The sequence below is a fragment of the Amblyomma americanum genome, chromosome 7 (assembly GCF_052857255.1).
Source record: "Amblyomma americanum isolate KBUSLIRL-KWMA chromosome 7, ASM5285725v1, whole genome shotgun sequence".
NCBI classification, from domain to species: domain Eukaryota; kingdom Metazoa; phylum Arthropoda; class Arachnida; order Ixodida; family Ixodidae; genus Amblyomma; species Amblyomma americanum.
This window is the reverse complement of record NC_135503.1, coordinates 74213451-74232594: the sequence shown is the minus strand read 5'-3', so window position 1 is coordinate 74232594 and position 19144 is coordinate 74213451. Positions and strand designations below refer to the sequence as shown.

The 19144-nt window shown below is 45.4% G+C and overlaps 1 long non-coding RNA gene across 1 annotated transcript; it reads left to right on the top strand.

Annotated features, from left to right (window-relative positions):
• Positions 1 to 1958: 1958 nt before the first annotated feature.
• LOC144099310 (uncharacterized) lies at positions 1959 to 15395 on the top strand. Its single transcript, XR_013307372.1, has 4 exons — positions 1959 to 2111; positions 2363 to 2451; positions 3366 to 11758; positions 11831 to 15395. It is a non-coding gene; the product is annotated as an uncharacterized LOC144099310 (long non-coding RNA).
• The last annotated feature ends 3749 nt before the right edge of the window (positions 15396 to 19144 follow it).

The window sequence follows — 19144 nt, the reverse complement described above, 5'->3', positions numbered from 1 at the left end:
GCTAGTGGTAAATGCTTGTGCAGCTTGAGAGGCTTCTATACTTGTACAAAACTGTTTTACGAAGAATTAGAGGTCGACTCCTTAGCGTTTAAGCCATATTTGTTACATATCACCTCCAGTGCTTCTCGACCTCCTGTGGACTGCATCTGGGTGCCGATAATGTTATCATCATAGGACAAGCTGCTTCTTAGATTTACGCGCAAGCAAGATAGCTGCACCGCACAGTGACCTATCGTTGCCGAGAAGAGTTTTTTGTGCTGGTTGCGAGGTCACACCACTTATTATAAAAAATGTTTAATAGCGCTGCTGCACCTGGTTCCTCTGTGCCAGCTGTCAATAGTGCTTTATCAAGTCTACGTAATGCAACCCTTTGCCCGCATGTATTCCGAAGGAAACAAAGGGATCAGCAGCTACGTCGCAGAAAGACGGGAGTATTGACGTGATACACTGGCTTAACAAGGCTTAACATCATGTCGAGCATGTCAGGAAATTAAAAAAAAAGTAGTTCACATTGCAAAAGGTTGTTTAAGATTAAGATGGAGTGTTTAAAATGTCCACAGTTGATTGAACCACGACCAACTAATTCTCCAACAATGGCGACGATACTTGGGGACTAAGTGTATAGGAGACCGATTAGGAACAAGACAGAAACTGCTTCGTGCAATACTATTCGCAAGTTCCGTAGATGGTGGCGCCGCGCACCGGTGAGGCCGAGAAACGCAACAGAGATGATCGGCGCGTGCAGGCGCAGGCGTGTGTGCGGGAGCTAGGACTTCGCAGTTTTTTACTTTGTTCGAGCTGCGCGTCAGCGGCGTCTTAAGGCTGTTTGCGATAGAAAGAAAGAAGAAAGTACAAGAGCAACAGGATGTGCCGCAGTGCACAAACCGGGTAATGTGCGGACAAACAAGTCTGCATTATTTTCCCACTGACGCCCGTCTGAAAAAGCTGTGGGTGATTAAGCTGCGCATCGGGAAACGTGGGACACCGCCGATGAAGGTGTGCAGTGCCCACTTTGTGGAGGACGACTTCTTTTGGAGCCGTATTGGTAAGCGATGTGCTATTCATTTCAGTACTATGCTCGCGCAAATCGACTGTCTAGCGCAAATATTTCTGCAGTGTCCGTGCGCAAGGAATGAGCGGGTGACAAATGCAGATCTCAGGATTTAGAAGGAAGCTGCAACGAAATGCGTCGCTAAGCAGGGAAGTTGGCGTCAAGCTGTGCATTTGTGTAAATGCACAATCGTGAGATCTTTTCTGCCCACTAACAGCTGCTCATTTGTATGATGGTACCCGCCGCGATGGCTCAGTGGCTTTGGCGTTCGGCTCGTGATCGCAATGTCGCGGGCGAAATGCAAAAAAAAACGACCATGTTTTGTGCGGTGTGAGATCACGTTAAATAACCCTACATAGTCTACATTAATTCAGAGCCCTCCACTACGGCAACCTCTCATTAGCTGAGCCGCTTCGCGACCTAAAAACCCACAATCCACAATGTGAGGTCACTTATGCTCATTGGTACCGTCACGGGAATACACAAGCAGACGTGGGCACAAGTTTCTTGTTAATTTCTGCTTAAAGCGAATATCACTGTCTGAGTCACCCACTACGGTGAAATAACAGCCTGTGAGGGTAGTGCAGGGTAGCTATGATACAGTTCAGCGTAGTGTGCGATGCTGCAGTCTACCATTGTCTTTTGCTGCAGTTCCATGCACGGAGTACCCTCAATGGAAGCAATATATGGTTGTACTTAAACAGCTGTGTAAGGCATCTTTTGTCAGTAATTCCTGCAGCAGTCCTAGTGAAGTGCTGCATCAGTTCCCAAAAATTAGTAGTTTGTGAAGAGTGAAGCAACTAATGATAGCATTTCTGTCTTAACAGTGCCGCACTTTCAAACCATTGTCAGAGATAGAAGGCGTAGCTGCATTCGGCTAGGAGGTAATTCATAATTTATTCTACAGATCCAAACATATGGGCACCAGTTCGCAAGAGGCTCAAGAAAACTGCTATACCTTCACAATGCCTACCAAACAGAACTCACGACCACCAGGACCTTCGAAGAGCACAAGCATCAGCAGCCCGTGCTGCGCGAGCATCCGCTAGGGATAGCCACGGTAAGTTATTTTTCAAACCTGGTTGAGACATGGTTGCATTAAAGCCAAATTTCTTTATTAGATGCTAATTTCATTCAGTCAAGCACTTTGCTTTTTAATAAGTCTACGCCGTACAAATTACAATACACTAGAAACAACTGACGCATACACCTTTCTAAAATCTAAGGTAAACAACAGATTACACAACTTAATGCAGTGGCACTTTTATTTCTTTGTTATGGCAGAGAAATGTGCGTGTTCATTTTTTTCAGTGATGCTACCCGAACGCAGTGGCATCTCGGACCTGTCCTCTCCACTATGGGCCCCTTCAGATGGAGATACATCTACAGGGATGTCTGCGGTGAGCATTGACTTACCACATTTGTCTGGTTTGAAGCATTACTTTCCCTCTGAAAATGCTCACATACTCTGTATCAGCTGCCAATTTCCTGCACCATCCTTTGCATCTCTCGTCATTCAGGTGACATGTGCAGACAGTGACACTATCCCTTAAGCCTTCGTTAAGGCATATTGATAACATCCGCTGTGAAATACAAAACCCCTGGGTAAAAGATTAACATCTAATGAGCCACAGTGTGGCGCATGTGCAAATCATAAATTTCTACAGAAATGTTGTGCAGCTGAGGGACGCATTAATAGCTAAATATTAACATTGCAGTAAAATTATTCCTTTGCATGGAACATAGAAAACTGAGAAGTATGTAAAAGGTATGTTACTACTTTTTGTACTTATTTTAGTGCTCATGTTGTAGCTACATTTTTTTTCTTCAGTTGCTGGTGTGGGGAAATTTGTTTTGTCAAGGTGTGCTATCCCAACCATCACGAGACAGAGGGAGCCTGCAAGCACTGTTGGGCAGTTTTTGAGAGTTAGGAGTATGAATAATTGAAAATCACTTGTTCCAGTACCAAGTTGTGCCTGTTGCATGAGCCTCGCAGTGATAGTTCTTCGGGGTGTAATGAAAAACACTAAAAAGATTTGTTTGTGCATAAGATGGGGAAAGAGGACAGTCCCAGCTTTATTTGTAGATAACGAGGCGAGCTGGAAATTATGACATGTAGGTATGTCTGGCTTCTGTATTTGTTAACCGTGCAACTTTCAATGTTTATTCTCCAGATGCTACTGCAGCAAATTGCAGTACCAGTAGCATGTTTCACAGCATACTTGTCATCCTGGCCTGAAATCCTGGCTGAGATTTAGAAGGAAGTTTCATATTTTTCGTTTAATGTCTTGCCCATAAACATCTTTCTATGCAGGTGGAAGATGATTGGCATGCAGCTGCATTTCATACTGCCCCCCATGATGGCGAGAGTGTGCCCAAACCAACAATGACGGATGTTGAAGTGGCAGAGGTCATGCTCCAGCTAGCAGGGCACAGCCACACCTACACAGACAAAGGTGTACAAGTTGATACACTTTCTGCTCCGCAAAGAAAGAGGAAGGTTGTTGAATTACTGGCAACAGATGTAGCTGTGCGAGTCTTCACTGATGTGAAGTCAAAAAGTGCGCTTTTAGCTATTTCAGAAGAGGTGGCATTGGTCGACGAAATGACCACGGACATTCCTGTGTATGAGCGTGTTGTCCTTGTACTTGTATGCCTAAAAACATGCCTGTCACAAAATTGCCTTGCCACACTATTCTGTACAAGTAAAACGACAGTGCAGAGGCATTTCTATGGCACCCTTCGCAGCCTTGCTGCCATACTCAAAGCAGCCATTCCATGGCCATCAAAAAATGAAATAATGCTGAATATGCCTCATTGCTTTGCTGAATTTCAGGAGGTGCGGGTTGTCCTAGATTGCACAGAAGTGCAGGTAGAGAAATCGCACTGTCAGTCTTGCCGCATCCTGCCATATTCTTATTACAAGGGAACACAAACGGCTAAGGCACTTTTGGGGTGTCACCTGCTGGCCTTATAACATTCATTAGTAATGGATTTGGAGGTCGTGCATCGGATAAAGCTTGTATGCTAAAGTCCAATGTGTTGGACAAGCTGAAAAGCTTCCAAGATGACGTAATGGTTGACAAAGGCTTCTGCATTGACGACATGTGTGCAGAACGGGGCCTTGATGTGGTACAGCCACCATTCCTGAGCTCTGAAGAGCAGTTCTTAGCTGAGGATGCGACTAAAACAGTTCACATTGCCAGAGCTCGAGTGCATGTGGAGAGAGCCATCCAACGCATGAAGGTGTTCAAGGTGCTTAAGGGGCCTATTCCGTGCGATCTTGTTGGGGCGCTCGATAAAATAATGGTTATTATAGCAGGCATTGTTAACCTGTCAGCTCCGATATTGTCTGAAAAACGATTTAGTGGGGGTGTCCAGTTGCAGTAATTCTTTCAGTGTAATTGTGATTACTGGATTGTAAGGTTAGCACCATGGTGATATTTTTTTGCACTGTCTTCAAAATACCTTACTACAAATCAACTGTCTGCAACTAACACTTTTCTTTGTTGTGCCCTTTTCACCACTTAATGCAGTTTATCAGGCTTCATACGCCCTGGCATAACGAAGAATTGTTCTAATCATAAAATGCTTGTTGCTCCCATTCTCAGCAAATTCAGGCAAACATCTCCTGTTTGCAAATGTCCCTATCAGATTGGTTTGGCTCAATTTATGGGATTTCATGTCCTAAAGTGACTCGGGCTATGAGAGGCGTCGTAGTAGAGGGTTCCAAAATTTTGACTGCCTTGGGTTTCTTTAACATGCGCCGACATTGTATAGCATAAACGCCCTATCATTTTGCCTCCATCAAAATGCGGCATCTGTGACTGGGTTCATGGCAAGCAGAAAATAACTTCAGGCCTGAGTATGATTCAATACAGCACTGGCACCAAAAGAGCTGCTTCAGTTTCTCCTGCTGCGGCAAACTTGGCTGTCGCCACAGCTTCTCATATGGTGTGTTTTGCTCATAACCTTTTTCACTTTGTATCGTTGTCCTCATCTTTCATCTTTTTTCTGTGCTTCAAAATGCTTGGAGCCAATTGTGTGTGCTACTGCCGCCGTGCCTGTGCAACGGAGCCAGTCATGCCTACAGATACAAGACCTCGACAAGGTCTCTGCAGCTTTATTTAGGTAGACATGAAAGTGAGAAAAAGAGCAAGGAGGCCAAACTCCTCACTACGACCAGCAAAGAGCTAGTCAGTGCTATTGTGTGCCGAACAGCAAAACTAATTAGGAATTCTCATCGCACTGCCTGTCAGCAGCAGCCAAAGCAGCTTAACGCACCGGCAGATAAATCACAAGAAGTGGCGAATGAAGGCGACCTGGTGCTATCAGGCAAAGACCATGACCTATACTAGAAGAAGAGGAAGACGAAGACGTTGTTCGATCGCCTGTCGCCTCAGCCCTGTTTATTTAGCTAATTTTTCCTAATTTACCTAGCTTTATTTGAATATTCGAGGACGGCAGCATCTTCAAGGCGGTACTGTCCCTACGGGAAGAGTTCGGCTGTTCCGGCGCCGGCAAGCCTAAAGGGACCACGCCATTCAAAGGAGGCTGGCTCGGAAGAGGCGGCCATGGCTTCCCAGGCTGTGGAGCGACCACAACATGGATTCGACGACCCGTCCAGCGAGACCTCATCGCTTAGTGGGGCTGAGTCAACGATCATGGACGGTGACGAGTCAGTGGCCGATATGGCTGACGTGGACAACGAGGGTTTCAAGTTGGTGAGTCATCGCAAGCAACGAATGGTAGGGATCCCGGTAGTGGTTGAGCCCACAGAAAAGGGGGTCGATTTAAGAGAGAAGAGTCCCATCTTACTTTTCACGGCCATTCAATCACTGCTGGGATCAGCTCCGATTCGAAGTCGATTCACCATGCACGGGGCTCTTCAGCTGGATGTCTCGACGGAAGAGCAGGTTGACAAGCTCCTGCAGAGCTCTCAGATTTTTGGCATCAAAGTTAACGGGCGGTTGCCCCATTCCTACATGAAGAACACCTGTGTTATTAAGGGTGTACCAAAGTGGTATTCAGAACGCGACCTACTTGATTACCTGAAACCACAAGGTGTACTGCACGTGAAACGACTTGTGCGTCGTGTGGAGTCTCCAGGAAAAGAATGGGCTGCGAAACCTACCAACTCTATCGTGTTGACATTCGCTCCCAACTCAGAACGCCCCGAAAAAATTGATCTGGGATTCACAAAACACGCAGTTGCAGATTTCACTGAAGCTCCTCCACGGTGTTTTAGATGCCAACCGTTTGGGCACGTGGCCAAAGTTTGCATAAAGGATCGACGCTGTAAGCGGTGCGGAGGCGACCACGACTTTAAAACCTGCTGGGCAGATTTTGCTTGCGCCAATTGCGGTGGCGATCATCCAGCGAGTTTCGGCGGCTGCTCCTTCCGTGTGAGCGCTCTGCACCGCCGGATGTCCTTTATTTCTGGTCCAAAAACCTCACCGACTGAGACGCCTGTCCCTGAATTAGACGAGTTCCCAGTATTGGAGTCTGATGTTGTTGCGTTGCCCAACAATGTCCCTAAGAGACCTGAGTCCAGCAAGGCGCCAAGGCCCAGTGCGCGCGAGTCGACTGTTCGACCTCCAGCAAAATGTGGCCATGTTCCTGAGCGGCCGGATCACAGCCAGACTCCACGGCAAGGGGGACCCTCATATGCACAAGTGACAAAAAAAAAACAGCTACTGCGGCCAAGAGTGTGTCCCCGTCGGCATATTTTATCGATGTTGTAAGTGATTGCGTTGCTCAAAATAAGGAGCTCAAAAATCAAGGTATGCCTGACCTTCTTCATGTTTTGTTTGGGGCCCTGCGTTCACATGTTCCAGCGATGGCGCCTGGTAACCTGAAGAACTTCCTACAGCTTGTGCTTTCTTTTGAGTCCCTAATTTCCACCTTCGCAGCAAACTTCCTTGCGAACTAAAATGGATGGGGCTAAACCTCGTGGATCTCATATGCACCGAAAAGTGCCGTTTATATTGCAGTGGAACTGCGCTGGGATTTTAAGTCGGTTAGCTGAACTCAAACTATTCTTGAAAGAGACTTGTGTTCCAGTATTGGCCCCGTCAGAAGCTGGCCTGCCAAGCGGGAGATGTTTGACTGGATATGTCGCCCATAAAAACTGTAGCATAAAGTCATTTCCTGCAGGAAGTGCTGCACTTTACATAAGAAGAGAAATTCCACATGTTTCTCTAAGCGTTGCCGATCTTTGCACGGATGACATTGAGGTAGCGGCTGTGAGAATACAGCTCGGCTCTCGAACCCTTTCTATTGCATCCGTGTACGTGTCTCCGCGGAAGAAGGTAGAATTAGATTTGTTTCTACAGCAGCTCTACGACCGCTGCCCAGCACCTAGAATCAACTCCGGTGATTTCAATGCCCATCATGCTGTTTGGGGTGACAGGAACACGGATTCCCGTGGACGCAAACTTGTAGAGGTTATTGACAGTTTGGACCTGTGTGTTGCCAATGACGGAAGCCCCACTTTTTCCCGGCCTCCAGCCTCCGCGACAGCTATAGACCTGACACTGCATTCACCTGACGTCCGCGTGAGTTGGTCAACAGCGCCCGACCGCATGGGGAGTGATCACTATCTGATTTTTGTGTTTGCTGCCGACTTTCGTATGCATGGTCCTAAAATTAGCAACGTGGTCAACTGGGACAAGTACAGAAAGCACCTGGAACGTGTTTCTGTTGATGTTGACAAAATGATTTCTAGTAAGCTAGCAGCAACTACGGCGGTCAAGTTACCTGATCATTTTCCGGCCCCGGATTTAAAACTCAGGAACCTTAGCGCAGCGAGAAGGGCGGAACGCCAACTCGTGCGGAAGAAGGACGACAGGCAACTGAAGACGACCTTCAATAGGCTGAATTTTGCTATTAGACGGCACACGAACAAGCTGTACAGGTCGCAATGGGCCTCATTCTGTGCTAGTTTGACTGTGTTCTCACCGATAACGAGAATATGGCGCGTTATTGGCAGCCTTGCTGGAGAATCTCGCCCTTCGAAGCCTTTTGAAGCTCTTGCAATACGGAAGGAAAACCCTATTGCGTGCTTGGCAGAGTAATTTGCAGACGCACTCGTACGCGGTGATTCTGGAATAGATATATATTCACCACCTGCTTCCTCCAGGTCTATCATGGACGTCCCGTTCTTGCTTTGTGAGCTTCAGACTGAGCTCAGTGGCCTGCGGCGCAGGTGTTCACCAGGTCCCCACGGCATCACCAATCAAATGCTGAATAATCTGCCCTTGCAACTCCGAAAGGATCTCCTCAACTTCATCAATCGAGTTTGGGAGACTGGCGATGTTCCTCCATCATCGAAGGTGGCACATGTAGTTCCGGTACTGAAGCCTGGCAAAGACATGACATACCTTGCCTCGTATCGCCCAGTGTCATTGACTTCCTGTGTAGCTAAGTTGATGGAGAAGCTGGTAAATGAACGCTTATCATGGTGGCTTGAGGACAGCAAGGCACTGCCATCCTGTATGACAGGATTCCGCCGAGGTCTTAGTGCCCAAGATAGCGTCTTAGACTTGATCAGTCACATTGAACACCAGAGAGCTTTCGGCCTTTCCACCTTAGCCATTTTTCTTCTTGATGTTGCGAAAGCTTACGACAGCGTGCTTCAGAGCTCAATTCTAAACAGTTTGCAAGGCATGGGCATACAGGGCCATATGTTAAGATTCATTTGCAAGTTTATAAGTGATCGCGCGGTTCGTGTACGGTTAGGGAGTACGTTAAGCACCGAAAGGGTTCTATCACGAGGTGTGCCTCAAGGAAGTGTTCTTTCCCCCACGCTCTTTAACGCCGTAATGGCTGGCCTACCCGATTCGTTGAAAAAAAGTTGCAGGCAAGTGCGTATGTCACTTTATGCTGACGACATCTGTATTTGGATTACTGGCTACCAACACAAGCGATTAGCCCTGATAGCTCGACAGGCTATACTTTCGGCACAAGCTTACCTTCAAGGTGTGGGTCGTCTCTGTCAGTGGACAAATCCGGCTTTATTCTGTTTCCAAGTGTAGGAAGACGTCAAGCGCGGTTGAAGATAGACCTCGGTCACTCTTGCATCCGTCAATTCAACCACGCGCGTTTCCTGGGTGTCATTATTGACTCCCGTCTACAGTGGCGAAAAGCTGTAGACGCGATTATTTCATCTATATCTTCTCGTCTCAATGTGATCCGTAGAATTTCACGTGAGCAATGGGGAAACCATCCTTCTTCAATGGTCAAACTTCATGAAGCGCTGGTGGTCAGCCGGATAATGTATCAATTACCTTTAATTTCCCCCTCGCCATCACAACTTGAGCGTCTCGAAGTTTTCCACAGAAAGGGCCTAAGAAGAGCCATTGGAGTTCCCCAGGCGGCTGCGAATAAGGCAGTACTTCTTGAGTCCCTATCGAAACCTCTTAGCCTTATCGCTTCTCAGAGACTATTAATGCATCTTGACTGCTTAGGAGAGACGGTAGCTGGGCGATCCCTTCTCCAGCGGCTCTGCAAGAGATATGAGTCGAAGGCTTACTTGGCACTCAATACTCTTAGTTCTTTAGGCATTAATGTCCGAAGGCAAAGGAAACGGTTGAAACCCCCCTGGTCTTTTCCGACCCTCGACTGTAAGGTCACAATTCCCCATGTGAGCGCAAAGCGCAGCTCTCCTTTGGCAGCAACGCGTTCGCTTGTACTGGAATACTTGGAAACGGAGTATGCCTGCCATCTTCAAATTTTCACGGATGGTTCTGTGGACAAGGTCAAACAAGCTAGCGCAGCGGCTTTTTACATTCCTTCTTTGGACTGTAAGTGGTCCGTACGCTGTACTGCTGTCGTATCCCCCACAACGGCTGAAAGTGTTGCTATTGAGGCGGCTTTACGGAAGTTAGGGTCTTGTCCAGCTCAACCTGTTGTCATCCTAACTGATTCAAAATCTGCCTTTCAGAGGTTAGAGCGCGGATTCCCTACTGACGCCTTGTCTATAAGCTCTCTGCGCTTGGTGCAGAATCTGCACAGCAGAGGCTTTACTCTACATTTCCAGTGGGTGCCCTCTCACATAGGAGTCGACGGTAATGAGGTGGCAGACAGTCTCGCCCATAAAGCTCTCTCAAGGATTCCATCAAAAAAACTACCTCAAGATGGGAAAAGTCTCTGCAGGAAAACGGTGCTCGATCACTTCAGTACCCTGTGGAGTGCGTCCCACAAGCCATGTGTGACCAAGGGACTGAGAAGATCACAGGCGACCCTTCTACATCGAATTCGCACGGCCTCTGCTCGCACTCCTGCATGGATGCATAAGACCGGCATAGCATCGTCTCCACTCTGCTCTTTATGTGGTGTGTGCAGGGATATCGAACATTATATTATGTACTGCCCAGAGTACAACGCGGAAAGGCATGTGATGTTCGCTTCCTTCAAGAAGACAGGAACCCGTCATAGCACAGTGCAGGACATTGTCTACCCGAGTGGAAACCAGACATGCAGAAGGGAGGCTGCACGCCTTCTTTTAGCATTTCTGGAGAACACGGATCTTGTTTTTAAATGGTGATAGCAGGAATGGGCTATGGCCTACTGTGATTGAATGTGTGCGTAGATGGTGTCTCCCGGAGTGGACTACTTTATTCTGTGAGTGAATGTGTGTATGGAGTGTGGCACTACAATGGCCTGTGTTCTACTGTGACTGAATATGTGCATAGATGGTGACTTCTGGAGTGGACTGTGATGTGAACTGTGTGGATTGATTGCGTGCATAGATGGTGACTGCGGGAGAGAATGTGTGCTATTATAAGAGACTGTGCGCTTAGCGGGGTAGATGCGGCATTGTTAATATCGAAGGGACGCTGAGGTGGAGCAATTGCCGGCAGACACAGCAAGGCTAACCCCACCTGTAGCATTCAACACCTCAACCTCAACCTCAAAGTGACCTATACTAATGTATGCCATCTACAGTCCATGAGCTATGCTAGTGTGAGGTACACTATTCCACGCAATGCATTTCAAGCTTGCACTCACTTAGTGCGGAGAGAGGCTAGAAATGTTTTGCATTGTCAGTAAACTCAAGAATGTGTCTATGGACAGTTATTCTTTTTCTGTTTGGTGGGCCATTACTGATGGGCCAAAAGCTGTATAGCACTGTTTGCATCTTTTGTTGTGATGGTACTCTAGAGTTAATTTTATTTCTGTCTGGACATATTCTTTGGTGTGTCTGCCTTCAGGCAACTGGGTACTCTGCTATGGTCAGTACTGGTCTATGTTATTGAGCACCTTTATAATGTGCACTTTTAATTAGCACAACATACTTGAAAATGCTTAGCATATTGTGAAGTTTTATGCTCAGAATTTTGATGTATTGCTCAGTGCTGTGCATCTTTCTTTCTCTTGACTTATTTATTCAATCATTATTGCATGTTATTGCATTTTTGTTGTGCTTGTACCAGTTGTGATGACGTGCAAAATCAATTGCTATGGTACATGTTGTTCTACTCTGTTTTAGTAAACATTAAGAGCATTGTTTTCATTCTTGTGATGTTCAGTATAGCCTATTAGTGAAACAAAGTCATTTGCTGTAGTTAATTTCTGCAGAAAATTCATTGTGTGATTTGGAAAGTGTGTGCTTTCTTTCTTTGTGCTATGTGGATTTCATTTAGCCTGTGCACGCCGCATTGGTTTTGTGCTTTTCTTCCCATACTATCCTTCAAGATTATAGCAGTGAATTTAGCCTGTGCACGCCGCATTGGTTTTGTGCTTTTCTTCCCATACTATCCTTCAAGATTATAGCAGTGAATTTAGCACTTTTCAATTATTTTTCTTGCCTGTGACGTTAAGAAAACGTGATTGTGACGTGCAGGTTTTTGCAAACTGCCATCACACATTAACTTGTGTTCTGTTAATTCTGAAGTTAAATTAAATGGAAATAAAGCTCTAAATGAGATTTGTAGTTTCATGCAAAACACCTTTGAAAATTTACCCTCGAGGCAGAAAATCTTGCCGTCAATGAATTGTAGGGCATGTGCTTTAGATTCACACAAGTGATTTCGAAACTGATCTTTTAGTGCTGTCTTGGGATGTTTTCTGTAAGTCCTACTGACAGGCTGACTGTTTTTGAAGCTGGTTATTTTTCCTTCACTGTCTGTTTTTTTTCACCCTTTGCAATTGCTGCATAAATCGGTATGTTCCTGCTTTATACAAGTCCATAATAATAATAATTGTTTTTTTGGGGGGGAAAGGAAATGGCGCAGTATCTGTCTCATACATCGTTGGACACCTGGACCGCGCCGTAAGGGAAGGGATAAAGGAGGGAGTGAAAGAAGAAAGGAAGAACGAGGTGCCGTAGTGGAGGGCTCCGGAATAATTTCGACCACCTGGGGATTTTTAACGTGCACTGACATCGCACAGCACACGGGCGTCTTAGCGTTTTTCCTCCATAAAAACGCGGCCGCCGGAGTCGGGTTCGAACCCGGGAACTCCGGATCAGTAGTCGAGCGCCCTAACCACTGAGCCACCACGACGGGTTGTACAAGTCCAAGAAATTACGTTTCTTCTGCAATATCTTTAACCTTCCTTAAGGTAGCATTGCTTGTTTCTTTAGTGCAACAAGTAAAACAACCACAGGTTCTCTGTGTACTAGAATGAAAATGTTTATTAAAGTTGCACAAAACCTGCAACGCAGTCTTCCTTCTTCAAAGCTGTGCTTGTTGGCGTAGCAAATCAACCTTATGCAACCTTTGTCAGCTTTGGCAGCAGATGTTTAAAATACACGAACTGCAGTTTGCGTACAAGAATTAATGTGATGGTCACATCGCGCCACATTTACAATCAGTGACTGTACCTTAGAATACACGATGAAATGTACCATATCCAAGTTCAAAAGGAACATCCCATGTTGCACTTGAGAAAAATAATGGTGATTCTTGTTTACAACGGAATTTTCACCATTGTTCTTTAAGTATTTTAACTTCCCTTTATGGGCAATATCAATTGGTTCCCGAGTTTTTCCAGGAAGGGGACTTTTTACCTCAATCAGGATGGCAGGACAACCATTCTTGAACACAACGCCATCAGGGCTGTAGCCAAGCCAAGGGAGGAGAGGGTTCACAAGCAGCCCTAGCTTTGTTACAGCATTTGATGTCATTTTGTAATACTCGTCTAGAGCAGGTTCCTCGGAAGCTTTCCCATACCGAGTAGCCTTGTTTCCTTGGAAACAATAGGCGAGCATTGCGGTCACTTTTTGTTCCCATGACTGGTCTTCTCTGGGTAAAAAGGTGAAATATGCACGGCACTTGCTGCCAGTTATCCGCACTTGCCGTTCTCTTTGACACTTAGTGGTATTCTGGGAGTGGGTTTCTTTGCAGATCCTCACTGCTTGTTCTTGGGACACTTATACATACTTCGCGTAAAACTGTTGCTCTGCTTGTGACAGATGACTGTACGAAAATCTATATATTTAAAAGTTGAAATTCATCGGTGAATGCCACGTCATGGAAAAGCATCTGTCTGTATGGCATCACTCTCTCAGCAGCCATGTGGCACACCATCACATGCTCTTTTAATGTTGCGGTGGCATTAGTATCAGCGGCATCAGTTTGCCGAAACCTTCCGTGAAAGTGCAGCGCAAGTGCACTATCTGGTACTGCTGCCATGAGGCGCTGTCGTATATCGTGCAGTCTCTGCTCTGTAAGTTGCAGTTGTGGCTGCGCCTGCACATGGCACAAATCCTTCAGCTCTTGTGCTTCGTACAGCGGTTTGGACCTCAATCTTCCCCACGCCCTTTCCATATCCATGCATGTAAGATGTTCAAGGTTATGTATGCCCGTCCTGCAGATGAACCAAGAAAAGAACACAGGTGTTACTTTGCTAGTGCTTAAAAATATACTGCTTCTCGTATTCAAAGTAGTAAGACATTTGAAGAAGGTGGTAAAAACGGCGCTTATTACATTTAAGCAGTTCAGCTCATTAACAATGTATTTCTTTGGAAAAATAAAAATGAAAATTTCTTGCCTGTTCATAAACAGCAGCATTGCAATGATGTGCTTGCAGCGTTGTGATTTTCCTGCATTGCATGAGCACTGGCACTGAAAAAAAAAGAGAGGGGATTGCACAATCAAATACTGCAACTGAGCTGCCGCGGTGGCTGAGTGGTCATGATGCTCAGCTGCTGAGCTGAAGAACGTGATTTCGATCCCGACCGCGGTAGTCACATTTCGCTTATGTGCGATGTCAGTGCACGAATCCCAGGTAGTAGAAATCACGGAGTGCTCCACTACGGCGTCTCTGATAGCCTTGCGTCGCTTTGAGACATTAAACCCTACAAACCAAACCAAATACTGAAACTGCTCGCAAACGGCAATGATTTTCATTCAATTTTGCTTGCATGCCTTTCTCCCCTAACGCCTCTGCAAGCGGAAACATCGTTACGGGTGCCGCGAACGTGTACGCACGGTGCCAAAAACGTAGTAAATGTAGAGCACTCGAAGTGGCGTGCTGTACTGCAAGTGAATTTAAACCATATCGCGGCACTCTTGGCTGTGCGGTTATTTCTGCTCGGCTGCGCTCGTGCGCAAATATCAGTACTTTGGAATTTCGCTTCATTTCACCCGCACAGCACAACTCGCGTGATCGAGAGAGAGCAATGTGCATTGCCGCTGCTGCATGCACGCGCTTTTCACTGCGATTCGGGCACCGCTTGAGACCGCACTGCCTATGAAACGAGATCTGGCTTCAGTTATCGCAGGGCCGTTTCACATGATGCGATTGTTGCCGCAGTGCAGTGCGATTTATGCCGCTGTGCGACAGAAATGCGTGTCGTTCTCGTCGCAGGGTCACTGCGACAGACTTTCAACAAGTTGGTCGCACTGTCGCAGCGTCGGTGCGGTCGCAGCGACGGCCGCAGTAGTCAGCCATGGTTGTCTGCTTTGGAAAGGCGAAAACGTATTACTGAACATAATAATACATCATGGCTCGATATTATTACCCATGATTACGAAATCAACGCCTGCCACGATGTTTGACATTTATTGCAGCTGAAGAATTTTCGGCCACTGAAAGGCCGCACTGACGCTAGGGCGCTGGAGCCGACAGCACCGACTGAATTCATCGTTGTCATGTGAAACGGCGGCTGCGATTACCGTCGCAACGACAGTGCGACCGGGCCGTTTTTTTTTCATTCGCGTCGCACCATACTACAATTTGTATGCAAAATGTAGACTCACATACCTGCAACGAGGCATCAATTCCATAAACGCACTTCACTTCGTGCGGCTTCTGCTTCACGTGCGATGTTTGCAAGCAGAGGCCTTGCACTGTCGCAGACGCAGGGGAGCAATCCTTCAGGCCACAGCAGATCAGGTGGCCGGCATCGAGGACTTCTTCGCCTTCAATCAAGCACCGGATTCGTCTTTTCTCTTGTCCAATATGTTTCAGTATGTCTCCTAGACACAATGGCCGAGTAAACGAAGGTGGCATGGTTGCCAGCGAGCGAAGAGCACAACAAAGAGACCGGCCGTACGCTGCGCTTATGGACTAGACCAGCTATGCGGCCGCACGGATCATCTCTCCGAGAGCCATATTGGATTGTCTCGCGCGCCACCTATAGCCCGTGGAACTTCCAAATTGACGTTGTTGCGGCCAAGAACCTGGTTATGCTGCTATTTTTGGGCGGCGAACACATTGTTGCCATTGAAACGCAGATGTTGACGTTGTCGTAGATTACCTAATGAATATCCCGGAGGCATGAACGCTATTTGGAAGACGTAATTGATTCTGCATTTTTCTACCAGGGCCAGATTAATCATATTTATTTTCGTAATGGCCAGTCTATATACGCCACAATGGCCGAGGTACGGTAGTAAATGTGTTAAATTGTATAACAGTTAGTCAATATCAAGTGGAGAAAACAAAAGCTTAACAGCAACCCTGTGTCCAACATTCTTAGAGAAAAATATTAAAAATTAGGAAATTGTAAACCGCACGGTAAAGAAATTATATAAGTACTGAAGTCCATCCTTTAGATATTTTGCAGAATATTTTTTTAAGCTTTTCCATCGCTCGCATCGAGCATTTTAGACTGCGAGAGAAAACCAATGGGGAATGATTTTGAGAAGAGCAAACACATGAATGAAAAAAAAATGTAAGCCTGCTGACGGGAGATTGGCGGATATATAGATTGTTTTTGTGAAATCTCACAATATATGAAAAATTGCGCAGACAAACTTTTTCCTGTTCTAAAATACTTTTGTCAAGAATTGCTGGGTATGGTAGCTGTGTTCTTCTCGCTGTTCCATTTCAGAGAGGGAGGGAGTGTTTCTTCAAGGTACAGCAAAAGTTAGCGCCACTTATAAACATCTGAAATGCTTCTGTGTTTTCGATAACTGTTTTTAAAAGAGAGCAGGTAATTAAAGCTGTTAAAAATAGCCTAATGAAGCGAAAGGAACTGCAAGGAAAAAAAATATGCTGTCTTTGAACTGGCCTCATTACATATCAAAAGAGAATTCATGAAGCTTTTGCAGTTCATTGCTTCCTGAAAGGGAATGGAATTTATAGCCAGCCGGTATTACGCTAGTCATGCTTCTTCATGGAAGGATCGTTGCACCTTACGGAAAAGAAATTTATAACTCGAAATTAAAATAATAATAATAATAATAATAATAATAATAATAATAATAATAATAATAATAATAATAATAATAATAATAATTGGTTTTTGGGGAAAGGAAATGGCGCAGTATCTGTCTCATACATCGTTGGACACCTGAACCGCGCCGTAAGGGAAGGAATAAAGGAGGGGGTGACAGAAGAAAGGAAGAATGAGGTGCCGTAGTGGAGGGCTCCGGAATAATTTCGACCACCTGGGGAACTTTAACGTGCACTGACATCGCACAGCACACGGGTGCCTTAGCGTTTTTCCTCCATAAAAACGCAGCCGCCGATGTCGTGCGCACGGATCAGGAACGAAGATTACAAACGCTCGATTACAAAGAGCAGTGATGTGCCCAAAAGCGCGCAACCAAAAGCTAATGTGGGCGAAAATGAAAAGCGTCCGCTCCTATTAAAGCTGTGTTAGTTATGTACTTTTTATAGATCCTGCTGGAGGTAGGCGAAATATAAAAATAATGGTAAACATGGTACCAAGATCCGAATCCTTTCAATTAAAAAAAAAATTAAATAGGCGCGTGGCGCAGCATTTTTGTAAAATCTCGCTGCAGCTTGGAGGTTTGTTATATTTTCCAAAAAGCTTTAAATGCATGAAATTAAGTTAACGTGCTCCAGTTGCATGCACTTCGTTTTCATGGCTAATCCTGTTTAGAAGAGTACCACTAGTCAGTGGCTTGCACGGAAGTAAAAATAGCCGGTATGTTGTCCAACACTTTCTGCTGAGAAAGCTAACGTGAGCAACTTCAGTTCATGAAAAAAAAGTGCAGTTCAGGCGCCTCGGCAGAACCATTAGCTCCTAACGTAGTCGAGTGAGCGAGATCTGACCATTGCTGCATCGCTGGTGCTGTAGGAAGTTTGGATTCCCCTTGTTCGTTGACAGTGGGATAGGGGGCCGACAATTATTTGTATTTTCATTGAATTCGGCGAAAACCAACTGCGCTTTGCAGAAGTATGAAAATTATTCAGCCAACGCTGCATGAATGTATAGCTCTCTATGTTGTCTTAAAAGAGGCAAAATAGCACCAAATTCCGGTAATATCAGAGTTCTTTTAAGCGAAGAAAAGGCGACACAGTAAAGGACGGGGAAGGCGAGGAGCACACAATAGGCCATCATTTTCGTTAGTGCCTTGCACGTGCCTAATCATTCCTTTGGATGTTACATAAAACAATGCGTCGGCTACTGCAATGCCGTAAAAAGCCTGTGCATGTGTCCATCGTGAGAGCGCTTCTAATGGCGCTCCCTCTAGTAGCACGTGTAAACATTGCGCAGATTGTACTGCGCACGTAGAGTTGGTTCCTTAAAACCTGGAGTTTAGTCTTTTGTTTACCTCACTTCAAAAAACTAATGGCCACTTTCAGATTCAACAATGTCTGGAGTTTCTTTACGGTGGTGAACTATTGTTGAAATGTTGGTAAAATATTGGAGCCATGAAAATATCTACACCTCGAATACGTGTATATGCATGGGAATAGATATGTAATGTATTTAAAACGTACTATGGTTTTTAAACTTGTGCTTTAAGTTGATGCCCGTGAACTCCGCAGTGTGCACCTTATTCTTACTTTCTCGAATGAGTAGCGCGCCCAAGAATTCTGGACAGAAACATATCTAAGCGGGAAACTATTTATGAGTGCAAATTTTTCATGTTATGTGTGATTTCACTATAGCATTCAATATATCAGTGAAACACCCAACGGCAGTCTTGCATTTCTTTTCCTATAAACGATCTTACTATCGTCAAAAGCGTTCCCCATTGGTTTTCTGACGGCAGTCTTGCATTTCTTTTCCTATAGACGATCTTACTATCGTCAAAAGCGTTACCCATTGGTTTTCTGTGGCAGTATTAACTTTCAGATGTTATGGATGGAAACAGCTTAAGTAGAAAATTTTGCTTCATATCTCACGAATGAATCATTAGCTTAAACATTTCCATAGCCTTCTCTTACACTTATCCATTTTTCAAAATTTTTGCTCTAGAATGTTGGGCATGGCTCCACGAACCTTCAATGAACTGTGAACAAAGGTATTACATTATAAAACGTCCCCTGAAAGAGTGCGGTTTAATTTTCAATTACTTAATGGATTACTCATATTAGGTGAAGGACCAAGGGAAATACAAACTGCTCTTTCAGTGCCTCCTAAGAGAACGCTCGTATATGAAAGCAACTTGCTGCATCCTTAATGCTGCAGTTTGTGTAGCACGCCAAAGATAGTTCGCTTACAGGGCGTTGCTTTGTATCACAAACACCCTGTGCTAAGAGAAATCATGCAGTACCGACAACAAATTCACCTTGACTTTTTTATCACTTTACCTAGACATCCTTTTCTCATTACGCAATCAGTGCATCGAAAAGGAGCTCAATACTGATGCCAGAGGTCCTACTTGCTTCTCGATTAATTTAAACAAGCCTACAACGCCTCCGGCTAGCAAGCTGCTCGCCCAG